We start from the raw sequence: 14,303 nt of genomic DNA on the forward strand, positions 1-14,303 counted from the left end.
AAGGTCCTGACCCAGTGATTGTCTGGAGTCGGAGTTCTGTTTGTGTGTTTCCACAGGGAGAACAGCAGCCGATTTGGATTCCAGAGAGACCAACCAAAGCGATTTCTACAGACCAAAAAGAAGATGATTTGACTCAAATCCATAACAGCTGATATCCAGAGCTCCAGCTTGGCTATTCTTACATCTGAGACAGTGATTAACCAGGATGTTTTTTTCAATATCTATTTTATTATTGCCCTTTCCCACATCATGAAGTTCTATTTTATTTTTTGAGCTCATACAGACCTAGGTTAATGTTTTTCTGATCAGTTTTATTTTTTGACTGTGGAGTTTTTAAACGTTGCAATGGAGATTTCACCTGTGTAAAGCTACAAGGCCTTTACTATTGTCTTGTGTGTTGTATGTTATGTGTGCACACTTGTGTTTTGTGTTGTATGTCTGTATGTGCGTATGCCATATATCATATATGAAGAGCATTCATGAAAAAATGGATCCAAATTTTTTTTATTCACGTGATTTAAATGGTTTAATTTAAATTGGGTAAACATCTGTTGAGGATTGTTTTAATATGTGAACAAAAAAGGAGGTTAACAGATCTGTTTGTTTACTTTCACCTTTCCTTTTCATTATTTTTAATAATTCTGTTCAGGATAATGTAAATTATTCAGAAAATTGTTTTCTTAGTACCTGTTGGAATGTTACATAATTTTTTTTTTTAGTCATCATTGCTAGAATTCCTATCTTCATCCCAGTGCTGGTGAAGACAAAGATAAAACCAAACTACAGCTTCTTCGATAGTTATCACAACAAACTGTATAAACTGATGCATCAATGAATAATAACTCAACAAGTAATGCTCAATCAAGGAGTCGATTTACTTTGGGAGGAAATGGACATATTGATGGATTCCTCTGCTTTGAACTGCTTGCAGAACTTGCCTGGACTATGTATCACTTGTATGCATTGTGAACTATCTGTTGATGCAACGAATTGTTGTAGTGCTGGCGTATCTTTGCAGATGGTGTCATCGGTGGTACAGTTTTTTCCAAAAAGAGCCATCATTTGACTTGGTGTCGTGGCATTTTGCATCCTCCTCCCTTCTGCTAGTGATGGTCTAAAATTTGGGGGCCAACAGAGGTGAGGCAAATAACCTCACCTCCCCACTGGCACCAAGGCCAAATTTGGGGGCCAACAGAGGTGAGGCAAAGAACCTCACCCCCCCACACTGGTGCAAAGGCCTATCCACAAGTATGGCTGTATGCTGGACCAGTAGTCAGTGACGGGTATGATCCAATTGCAGTGGTACCAACCTAAGACAGGAGGCTGATGCCTTGAGGTCAGCTCATCTGATGACGGGTAAGGACCATATGTAGTATTGGACAACCTAAGACAGGCACGGTCACTAAGCCACATTGCTTGTTGTTTAATTAAACAGAAGGGGGGAGAAGTTGAGGGCCACACCCGAGTTGGGATGACACATGGCATTTTTGCCAGAAGTAGTGGTTGAGAGGTGACGCTAGCGAGCCATTAAGATGATGACTTTTGAGTTCTGGCGGAGTTCCCGTTGAGTTCCGCTTGAGCTCTCACGGGGATTCCCGGAGAGTTCCCATCGGTTGGGGAAGTGCCGGAGGAGGGATAATTCCGGTTGCTGGTTCCTGGAGGAGCCACGTGGCGTTCGGGGGGGTTCCTGGGAGCGTGTGGAATGTGCTGGTGGAGTTCAGAAATAAAGTTTGTTCTTGCTTCAGTGGCTCGTGATTTGTGCCCAGCCAGACTGCGGCAATGTTTCCCGAGCATTTGCATTGTATTAGATATTATAGGTAATCTACATATGATTAAAGTATACAAGAAGATGTGCATAAGGACATAAAATGGCATTTTATAGATGAACTTAAACATCCAGGAATTTAGGTATCTGTGGAGGTTCTTGGGTCCAAACTCCCAAAGATACAGAGAGATGACCGTGTTCACTAGGGGATGGAAATATGTCAATTTGTGATTGAGGAGAACTAAATGCTCTGGATGAAAGAAGCAAACTGAAATGAAGCCACATTCTGGCTTTTTTTTTTTTTTTTGGATAAGCCACAATTGCATGCAGCTACTATTTCCATCCTCTGTGTCCCCAGAACTCATTTTTCTGAGTTATCTGTACTTTGTCCACCATTTGGAATGAAGGCCTATTTACATTCAACATAATTAAATGGCATGGGGTCTAAAGTTGGGGTGTATTATGAGCTATTATGAAATGCAGAAAAAAAAGTTAGCTTTAGCAATCATCAAGGCTTTGTGATGGAAGCAATTCTTGAAGATGTCACGCAACTTAAGTAGATGGAAGAGCAGTGACAAGGAAGCCTGACTTAGCCCTCATTATAATCCAGTCTCTATTATAATACAGCTATGGCCACATGTCAGGCTTCTTAAATGTGTTCTGATTGTCCATTTCTGTGCTATTAAAGGAGAGTGCAAAGTTAGATTACTTTTTAAATGGCTTCCAACTGGGCCTGATCTGTGTGGTTTTCTTGGGTGAAATTATGAGGGAGATTGGTTCTTGCTGGATGTGGAAGGACCTCTGTCTTGGTACTAGCAGAGTGTAGACACAGGGGAAAGGGCTGATTTCAAATGTTTGGAAGAAAGCCATTTGATGTACTTCAGTATGAAAGAGGAAGTCACACTGTTCTAAAACAGCTCCCACTAAGGAAGGGACTCAGTCACTTCTAGAATGGTTCACTTTGGTGACATGTTATGGGAGTCTTTTCCTGAGTCTGATCCCTGGATAGAAGATTTTCAGCTTGATGATGTCAGCCTTGATGCAAATTACACTCTGCTCTTTGTGTGGCTATTTTTAGCCATTACAGTATGTGATTTCTTTCAAGGACAACGGGAATGTTCATAAACTATGCATAGGTCATGATGGTGCTTAATGGAGAGATAACCATTTGTTAACAGAGCATTAAATGTTTTATAGTCCATTAGCATAAAATCTTTTTTTTTAAATTTGGGAATTATTTTCTAATGTGCCTTTTTCCACTAACCAGAGGAGTGTTGTAGTATTGAAATTCATAAAGGTGTCTAGTTTTTTGACCCTTCCAGAATTCAGTAGGTTTTTCTCCTAATTCTCTGGAAATGTCAAACCTAATCACTCTATAATTATCAGTTAAACAGTCAGCTGTATCTCCTCCTGGACCTTTTGCATAAACATTTAGAACAATTAGAGACTAAATCACTTTGAGATCCCATTATGAGTGGAGTTGGAGTGGGTGTGCCATTCCTTGTTATAAAGGGGCCTCTGACAGTTCAGAGGCTGCACAGCTTGGGATGCCTGGAGAAAGCCAAGCACTCCTGGGTCCTGTGTTTGCATCTGTGCTCAGAATTGCTGGAGTCATATATTACCTCTTTATATTTCAGCAAGAGGAATTGAAATAGAGTTGGAAGAAACAGGAGGCAAGAGAGAGTGAGAGAGAGAGGGAGAGAGAGAGGGAGGAGTGGGTGGTGTTGCTATCCAGAGCTTTGCCAATCAAGCTGAGAAGAACTGCACAGGAACGTGAGCCAAAATCTTCCAAGCCAAATTCTCCCCACTTCATAGCCAACCAGTTCAAGCAGGACTTACACTGATATTGGTGCCAGAGGAAAGGAAGACAGAGCCATTCAGCAGAGCAGCAAAGGAGGGCAGCACAGGTACATTTCAAACCAGTTAAAAAATACAGCCTTTCCTCTTCCCAGGCCATTCCTTATTCAAGCTGTGTTTAATCCATGTCTGGAGGAAAACATCCTGGAATTTAGAATTCTGGAGTGTGAAGGAAGATTAACTCCCTCTTGAGGGATTAGAGCACCCCAGTCCATGGGTACAGCTCTAAACTCAACTCCCTGAGATGGAAGGGAATGCACTGAAAAGTTTTGACCAAGAATGGAATGCACTATTCATTATTACAAAAAACTTCTGTCCATTTGTTTTCTCATAGCACTTGTGTTTCCATTTTACAAATACTTCCAGAGGTTGTGGACAGAGTATTACTGAAAGATCAATAATAATTATAATAGTAGAGAAGAAAACAGATCAAAAGTTGGCATTGCCTCTTAAATTAGAGTAACTAGTGACAATCATAAATCACAGATATTTAGAACATTCAGTCTGGCGAGGACCTCAGAGATTGGCTGGGCTGACTCCTTTGGTGTGCAAATGAGGAAATTTATGGAGGTTACATTACTTCCCCAAGGTAACAACTCCAGCTGGTGGCAGAGCAGTTCCTAGGAACTGAGTATGCTAAGGCCCAGAAGAGGTTTCGTGATTCATATTATTTGTTATCAACAACAATCAGAATAATAGCAATTACATTTCCCCAACCAAACAGCTTGATTTAATTTTGTATTTTGAATCAGAAAATGATTAATAGAGACCTAAGAAAAAAGAGAGTGATTATGTATGAAAATATGCTTTCTTTAAGTACACAAAGGGTAAAGTCAAAGTTTGGGGGGCTCATGTTTAACATTTTCTTGGACAAATGGAGATGGGTTTTAATTACTGTCATTGAAATAATTGTACTCAAACATATTTAACAAACCTCAGCTTCATGCATTTATCTTATTGACAAAATAAAGCATATGCTGTTGTATTGAGGCCATTAGTGATTATATTATTCATGCTTCTGACACATTGTGATATTTTGTATCAGTTTGTATTTGTCTTCTGCATCTCAAATGCAAAACAACTTCCCTTAATGTTATGATGAGTTACAAGCCAGAGTATACTAATGTTAAAACATGAAAAATTTCAGATTCAAAACCTTTTAATTTTAATAGACTTATTTATAATTCTGAATATTTTACAGACCTTTTCACATTTTACTAAATTCTGTGTGTTTTAATTTGCCAATGTAGGTCTGTTTCACAATAAATTTCCAGGGTTGAATATCCGTTTAAAAAAAGTAAAATGATTTCAACAACTTAATCATCTTCCAATTTGGATGACCTCTGTAGGCATGAAGTTAATACCTTCTTGAAATGACAGAGTGATGGAAGGTACATTTCACATTATTCATGTTCACTGCAGAATTTCCTTAAGAACTGATTTATTTGTCTTCTCCTTTTTTTCCCCTCATCTTTTCTTACATCCTCCTTCACGAGAAATTCTTGCAAGATTCCATGTAAACTGGTATTGGATTACTTTGCACTTTATTCTGGGGAGAAAGTGGAAATTACCAGAAAGAAAGTATCTACTGCCATTCTCTCAGTGGCCTCACCCTGTAAAGGGCTATAATTCATATGAAGAATAATAAGAAATTGCAGTGAAACCATGATAGAGAGTACCTTTTCCCATTCAGCACTCCTTCTAGTTAATGTACAATTATTATAGTGATTACATCTTGAGACTTTTATTCTAGAAAGTAAAATGAATTACTTTAACTAAGCCACTTTTTAGTGTTATTTTTGTTTGTTCTAATTAGTTATACATGATAATAGAGTGCATTTTAACATTGTACATATATGGAGAATAACTTCTCATTCATTTGGTTGTACAGGATGTAAAATTACATTGGTCATGTAATCATATATGTACTTAGGTTAGTAATGTCTGATTCATTCTACTATCTTTACTATTCCCATTGCTCCTCCCTTCCCTTCATTCCCTTTTTCTAATCCAAAGTAATTCTGTTCTTTCCAACCCCCACCCTTATTGTGAATTAGCATCCACATATCAGAGAAAACATTTTGCCTTTTGCTTGTGGGGATTGGCCTATTTCACTTAGCATGCCATCCTCCAAATTCCATTTATTTACTGACAAATGTTATAATTTTATTTTTCTTTATGGCTGAATAATATTCCATTGTGTATGTACACTACACTTTCTTTATCCACTCATCTGTTGAAGGGCACCTAGGTCTTTTCTTCAATGTATGTTTTTGGTGCTTTTGTCTAGTATGAGATAACTGTATTTATGTGGGTTTGTCTCTGTATCTACTTGTCTATTTGGTTGCCAATACTATGTCAATTTTGTTACTATACATCTGTAGTATAATTTATTTTCTGATATTGTGATGCCTCCTGCTTCAGGTTTCTTCCTAAGGATTGGTTTGGCTACTCTGGGCCTCTTATTTTCCAAATGAATTTCATGACTGCTTTTTCTATTTCTATGAAGAATGTCATTGGGATTTTAATAAGCATTGCATTACATCTGTATAGCCCTTTTGGTAGTGTGGCCATTTTGACAATGTCAACTCTGCCTATTCAAGAGCAAGGGCAATCTTTCCATCTATCTAAGGTCTTTCTTAATGTCTCTCTTTATTGTTCAGTAGTTTTCATTGTAGAGGTCTTTCATCTCTTTTGTTAGATTGAGTACAAAATATATATATTTTGAGGCTATTGTGAATAGAGTAGTTTTCCTAATTTATCTTTCAGTGGATTCATCACTGATGTATATGAACACATGTGATTTATGGGTGTTAATTTTATATTCTGCTACTCTGCTGAATTCATTTATGAGTTCTAGAAGTTTTCTGGTGGAATTTTTTGGGTCTTTTAAACATAGAATTATGTCACTTGCAAATAGGGATAGTTTGAGTTCTTATTTTCCTATTTGTATCCCTTTAATTTTTTTCTTCTAATTGCTCTGGCTAGAGTTTCAAGAACTATGTTGAATAAAAGTGGTGAAAGAGGGCATTCTTGTCTCGATTCAGTTCTTAGAGGGAATGCTTTCAATTTTCCTCCTCATAGAATGACGTTGGCCTTGGATTTAGCATAGATAGCTTTACAAATATTGAGGTATGTTCCTATTATCCCTAGTTTTTCTAGTGTTTTGAACATGAAGGGGTGCTATATTTTGTCAATTTTTTTTTGCATCTATTGTGACAATCATATGATTATTGTTTTCAAGTCTATTGATGTTAACTAATTTCTGTATGCTGAACCAACCTTGCATCCCTGGGATGAACCTCACTTTATCATGGTGCACTATCTTCTTAATATTTTTTTTGTATGCAATTTTTTTCAGAATCTTATTGAGAATTTTTGTATCTATGTTTATTAGGGAAATTGGTCTGAAGTTTTCTTTTTTTGATGTATCTATGTCTGTTTTAGTATCAGGGTGATACTAGCTTCATAGGATGAATTTGGAAGCATTTTCTCCTTTTCTATTTCATGGAATATTTTCAGAATTATTGATGTTAATTCTTTGAAGGTCTTGTAAAACTCAGCTCCTGAGCTTTTCTTAGATGGTAGGCTTTTGATTGTGTTTACTATTACATTGCTTGAAATTGATCTGTTTAAATTGTGTATGTCCACCTGATTCAGTTTGGGTAGATTATATGTCTCTGGAAATCTGTTGATGTCTTCAAGATTTTCTATTTATTGGAGTTCTAATTTTTAAAATATTATCTCATTATTGTTTGCATTTCAGTACTTTCCATCATGATATTTCCCTTTTCATCACAAATTTTAATAATTTGAGTTTTCTCTTTCTTTCTCTTCATTAGTGTTATTATTTATTTATTTTATATATTATTTATTTTATCATTAATTTCTTATTTCATTCACTTATGATCTGATAGAATGTAAGGTATTTTCTCTATTTTTTTAATTTGTTTTAGAGTTTCTTTGTTTCATAAAATATGGTCTATTTTAGAGAAGGATCCATGTGCTGCTGAGAAGAATGTATATTTGATCATTGATGGATGAAACACTCTATTATGTCTGGTAAGTGTAATTTATGGATTGCATTATTTAGTTATATAGTTTCCTTTGTTTAGGTTTTTTTAAGGAACTATCCAGTGGTGACAAAGGTGTGTTAAATTCACCCAGTATTGTTATTGTGTTGTTGTCTATTTGATACTTGAAGTTGAGAAGGATTTGTTTCATGTACATAGATGCCATTCTTTGGGCATAAATATTTACAATTGTTATGTCTTGTTGATGTTTAATTCCCTTAAGCATTATTAAATATTCTTCTTTATTCCTTCTGATTAACTTTGGCTTGCAGTCCATTTTATCTGATATGAGAATAGAAACTCTTGCTTGTTTACATCATCCATGTGAGTGATGTTGTTTCCCATCCTTTCACCTTTAGTTTGTGGATGTCCTTGACTGAGGTGAGTCTCTTGGAGCCAGCATATTTTGGGTTTTTTTTTAATCCAAGTCCCAATATATGTCCCAATCTACCAGTCTATGTCTTTTGATTGATTAGTTTAGGCCATTTGCATTCAATTTATTATTGATATATGATTTGTATTCCCAGCCATTTTGGTTTATTTCTGGTTTTTAATTTGAATTAGTTTCTCCTTTGATTGACTATTCCTTTAGTGTAGTTCCTCCCTTTGCTGATTTTCTTTTTTATTTTTCTATTTCATCTTCATGGAATATTTTCCTAAAAATGTTCTGTAGTGTAGGCTTTCTAGTTGTGAATTATTTTTACTTTTGTTTATCATGAAAGATTTTTATTTCATTGTCAATTTGAAGCTCAAATTTTCTAGGTATAATATTCCTGGTTGGCATCCATTTTGTTTCATAGCTTGGTATATATTATTCTAAAACCTCCTAGCTTTGAGGTTCTGGGTTGAGAGATTAGCTGATATTCATATTGGTTTTCCCCTAAATGTAATCTGACATTTTTTTATTGAAGTCTTTAAAATCCCTTCTTTATTCTGTATGTTAGACATTTTCATAATAACGAGTGTTGGTGTTGATCTGTTGTAATTTTGTCCATTTGGGGATACTATAAGTCTCCTGTATTTGATATTCCATTGTATTCTTTAGGTTTGGGAAATTTTCTGATAAAATTTCATTGAAGAAATTGTGTTCTCCTTTGGTTTGTATCTGTACCTTAATCTATCCTAATACATCTTAATTTTGGTCTTCTTATGTTATCCCATATATTTTGTAAGTTCTATTCATGGTCTCTTAACATCTCCTCTCCATGGCCAATTTTATTTTCAAGGTTATATATTTTGTCTTCATTGCCTGAAACTATGTCTCCCAAGTGGTCTAGTTTGTTGGTGATGCTTTCCATTGAATTTTTAATTTGGTTTATTGATTCATTCATTTCAAGGATTTCTGTTTGATTTATTTCATAATCTTTCTTTATTGGTGTGGTCATTCAGTTCCTGAGTTTTCTTTGATTTCCCTCCTTGAATTGTCCTTTATCTCACAGGTCAATTTAATTATGTTCACTCTATTCTCCTTCTCTGACATTTCTTTCTCTGTTGTGTCAATGGATTCTATTATTGGAACATCTTTGTTTGGGGTGATTTTATCTGCTTTTTTCATGTTCTCTGTGTGTCTACCCACCTAGCAGTAAGGATTGGAGGCAGTACAGTTACTACCCTCTAGACTTATAGTGTCTCTTAAGGTTTATAGTACTTTGCCTTTGGGAGACAAATAATGCAACCAATATACAGCATTAAATCAAAGAACTCCTACTAAGATGTCTACAGTTTTGTCAGATTAAACAGAAATGATGTGTTCACATATTGCCTACAATAAAACAGTAAGTTTGCATAAGGATTTGCAATTTCAAATGGTGGACAAAGAGAAAACAGAAGGGGTGTAGGTTGTGATATTTATGAGAAAAGAGGAGAGACAATAGAAGTAAAAAAAGTATAGGAACAGTGAATGAGGGAAAAATAGCTATTAGCAGGAGAAAGTGAGAAAGAGAATAAAGAGAAACAGATAAGTGAGAGAAAATATATGTATAAAGTAAAAATTTAAAAAAAAAATAAAGATAGAAAGAAAAAAGTAAAAATAAGAAAATACAAAACTGGAATATACTACTCAGACATCCCAGTCCTCAATAAACTGATGCATAAAAAATAATTAGTTTCAAAATTGTTAGAAATGTGAGAGAAAAAGAAAAGAAAAACATAACCCACTTGAATCAAAGTGTGGAATATGATATGTCAAGAAATTTGTAATGTTTTGAACAACCCACAATAAAAAATTAAAAAAAAAAAGAAAAGAAAAAGATCTCAATGAAAAAATGAACAATTATTTCTTTTGGAGTTCAAAAGATTCTCAACTTCCTTTCTCAGCAGTTAGGTGGGGTTGTCTGGAGTATGATCCTTGCTACACCCCCAGATTGGGATTGCTAGCAATGAGAGAGTCAATCTTGGAGGTGAATCTCCTGAAGGAGGGATCTAGGCTTAAGTATGCTCCGGCATCTTTGCCAAATGCCAACTGGCCTGGAGATTTTAAGTTGGCACACCTCCAGGACCCAACTATTGCTGATCTTTGTTGGAAGAATCCACCCCCGAATCTTCTTTGGGTCCCACTCCTGTGGTGTAGGAGCCAGTTATTAGCCCATTATGTCACCTGCAGACCTCATGATTCCTGGTCTTTGATTCAATGTCCAAACTCAATCTTCCCACCCTGCCCTTTCAAATTCCCCATCAGGCACTTTTCTCCCAGTCAGTTCTGTAAGCACCTTGATTGGAAGGGGTGGGGGAAGCCAGGTGGGTTTCCTCAAACAGTATTTCCCTGTATAAACCTCTCTTCATGCTTGATTTTCCCCTGGTCACTTAGGCACACCATGTGATTTTTGCCTGGCTTGGTTTTTGAGCCAGACTTGGATCAGAAATTGGCTCCCCCAACTGCTGACCCCCACAATGCTGCTGCAAAATGATTCATTCCATTGTCTTCTACCCACTTTGGGGAGAGTTGGCAGCTTCCTTCCTGTACAAGGATATTTTGCAGTGCAGCTTACTGTTTATTCAGGCAGTGACTCTGATCTCTAAAACTCTCTGTACCCCAACATGCCTCATTCCTCCCTAGAATGGGGTTCCCTTTAATTCCCTTATTGCTTTACTGCATTCATGGAGGGGGCATTCTGGTTTGTGCCTCCAGCCACTGCAATGGCTGTGGGGCTGGGAACTTTTTTCTTATTTTACTGTATTCAATCTCCTGAGTGCCCTGATCTGTTTTGAGTGTCCAGTGTTAAATTCTATTGAGATCCCCCCAATTCCTCTTCATTCACCCACCTTGTTGCATAGATGCCTGTCTGCTTTTCTAGGTTTCATACCACAGAGCCACCTGGGAAGCAATCTCTCTATTCCACCATCTCTACCTACCTTAGTGTCTTTCCTTATAACATAACATTTATGTTTATCAAGTACTTTAAAAATCTTTTGATAAAGTAAGATCTTGAAGAAACATTGTAATCTACGAGGCCTGGAAACACATGGACCTTTGATGCTTTCTACATTCTCTGTAATCATACGAAGTGTGGCTTATTCACTGGGGAAAAGGTAGCATGTGCTTTCTACTGGGAACAAATCAATAGGCAAGTCTGAATTTGTGTACTAAACTTGCCTCTGTGGTGGTTTTGCAAGCAGGAATTAAATCAGGGCTGTGATTACTAATGTAATTCTTGCTCTGTATGTGCACATGCATGTGTACCCAAGCAAAAATGTTTGGTTATGAATATTGACTGAGTTGATTAGCATGGATCTACTCTGCAGGGCTTGGAAAATATTAGAATTCTCTTCAAAGAAACCAGAGGTGCCAGATAAGGCATGTGAACGAAATATATGATTAAGAGCATTAATCCTATTGAGTTTCAAGCTTTTCACTATAATCTTGAAACAAAATAGAAAGACCTAGGAAGCCAAAAGAAAAAAAAATGTATTGGGGACTTGGGTGGATTATTTTAAATCTCTTGAAAAATTGATTTTGAAAATACAAGTGTGACAAATTATGGTACAAATAAATTGTAGGCCATGACCTCTCATTCATTTATTTGTTCATTCATGCAGTATATGTTTTTGACTTCCTACCCCAGGCCCTTTTCTAGGCACCACTGGTAGAGCAGTGAACAAAACGAATGAAAACCTAATGGTTCTCATGGAGCTGAAATTCTTTTGAAGAAAAAAATCATTATCAGTCATGTGTTATCAGCAATTCCTAGGCAATGTTTAGAATATTGCCTAGTGATAACCTAGAAATATTCACAAATTTCTGGATTGTTCTGCTTTTCAGAAACATAGATACATGTTATATTCACATGCTGTTAATTGCTTCATTTGTCACTGGCTGAGTCTCGTCCATCTGCCTGTTACAGTTTGACTTGCTGAGCTGAGTTAGGGCCTTTCTCTGTCTCCAGTCTCATGTTCCCAAAGTCCATAGAGGTTGAACTGAGCAGACAGTGCTGCATTATTGCCTTCTGTTTGGCTTATTATCACCATGACCTCAAGATCTCTCTCAATACCAGCTCTAAGTAAATTTAAAATTTGAATCCTTGCACATCAGACATTGAGAAGGAATATGGAGACTGCACTTGACCTCATATCTTTTCATCCCAAGTTCATAATAGACAAAACTAATCTCAAGAAATTTATATCTCAGTGTTATAGGGTTGGAGAAGGATGATCCACATAAATGAACAGGAGCCTGCTGCCTTTACTGTGGGGGTTGAAATGGGGAATCTTGAGAGTTGGCCTGTTTGCATTGTGAACTAGCTTTCCTAAATGCAGAGGGTTAGAATGGTGTAGGAATTTATTCAGAACATGGATTTGTGCTTTTGCAGAGGTTACTGTATCTCTTTAGCCAAATTATGTTCCACATGGAGAAAAGTGATTGACTCAGCCCTGTCAGACTTCTGGCCTTGACTTGGTCTTACCAGCAGGTGAGGTTTCCTTACAACAGAGTAGAGAGATCCTTCTGGAGTCCTTGCTGAAGGCATCAATAGTTGTTATTATTCCTTCAAAGAAAAGAGAAAAACTCGCACAAAATATGTTCTTTTCCTAGACTTAAAAAAAATTATAAGCTAAAAGGCAAATGGTGAAGGTAGAGCTGGATTTTCTCTTATTAAATTTTTTAACATATATTTTTTAGCTATAGATGGACACAATACCCTTATTTATTTATTTTTATGTGGTGCTGAGGATTGAACCCAGTGCCTCCCATGTGCTAGGCAAGCACTCTCCCACTGAGCTACAACCCCAGCCCTCTCTTGGTTGATCTGTACACTGTACTGGAACAGTAAATATATCAATGTACTCCCTGAAGTTTATTTAACACAGTGCAACACTGGAAGTAAGTTATTGCCATTCCTGGCTCTGATTTTTTAATGAAAAAGAAGAAGGAGAAGGAGAAGAAGAAGAAGCAGGAGAAAGAGAAGTAGAAGGAGAAGGAGGAGAAGAAGGATAACAAGGTGGGGAAGTAGAAGAAGAAAAAGAAAGGAGGAGGAGAAGACTGTATCTGTGACACATGAATGATTATTATAGAGTCAAATGTGATATATATATATATATATATATATATATATATATATATATATATATATATCCTTCCCCCAACTTCTTTAATAGTTTAATTCCACTCCACATACATGGAAGGGAGAATGTAGGCTCTCCAGAATTGAAAACCTAAGTATCTTTGGGGAAAACTATAAAGTCAAGTTCCAGCCATTGTGACCAGAGAATAAAACTGCATGCAGTACTGAAAACAGTGGAATGATAGGAATTTTTTGAATGTGCAATGATAACTTCTTCCTAGAGAGGAAATTGAAACAAGAAGATAATGATTCTCCATTAATCTATGTCTCTACATTTTTACATCTTGTGTTCATCAACCAAAGCTTCTTTACTGAACATCTGCCACTCACTGGACCATGTGCTGGTCACAGTGGTGCACAAGGGTGACCAACCCTGGCCTCATGGAGCTTATCTAATTGCAAAGCAGGCAGATATTACACGGAGAGTTACACGAGTCATGACTTGTTTTCAATTGTGTGAAACACTAAGAAGCCCAGGCTGTAAGAAGAGAATTTGGTAGAAGATCCTAACGGTTTCTGATAGAGAAAGTTTCTGTCAGCAGGTGGTGTTCAAGCTAAAATGCTAAAAGATGCTTGGAGCCAGCTTATATGTTGGTTGTTAATGTAAAGGAATTCTATAAATTGAAGGTTTTTTCTTCCTTTCCTCAAAATAAATATTTTCAATAGTTAATCAGGGTGCTAATATAGATTAGGCCAACAGATAATAGATCCAAATAAACACCAACATATATTGGTGCAGAGGATGTTTTCTGGTTTCTCCCCACTGGTTTTTTCCCCCTCCCTATATGGGACTGTCACCCATCTCCTCTTTAAAGTGAAATATGAAGTTTTTCCTGAACGCTGTTTGTGTAGCACTGGTGTTGGAAAGATACTAGAAGGTTATTGGTCTTTCTGTAACACCAGGATTATAATTGCCGTAGTCTAGGCCTTTGATGCATCTACCAGGAATAGTTCCTGGCCACCTAGTAACACATAGGGACTCTCCCCGACTCTTCCTTATTCAAATGACTCTCCATAAGAGTCTTGAGGTGAACTTTGTAGTAGCAAATACAA

The sequence above is a fragment of the Marmota marmota genome, unplaced genomic scaffold, assembly GCF_001458135.2.
Source record: "Marmota marmota marmota unplaced genomic scaffold, marMar, whole genome shotgun sequence".
Classification (NCBI taxonomy): Eukaryota; Metazoa; Chordata; class Mammalia; order Rodentia; family Sciuridae; genus Marmota; species Marmota marmota.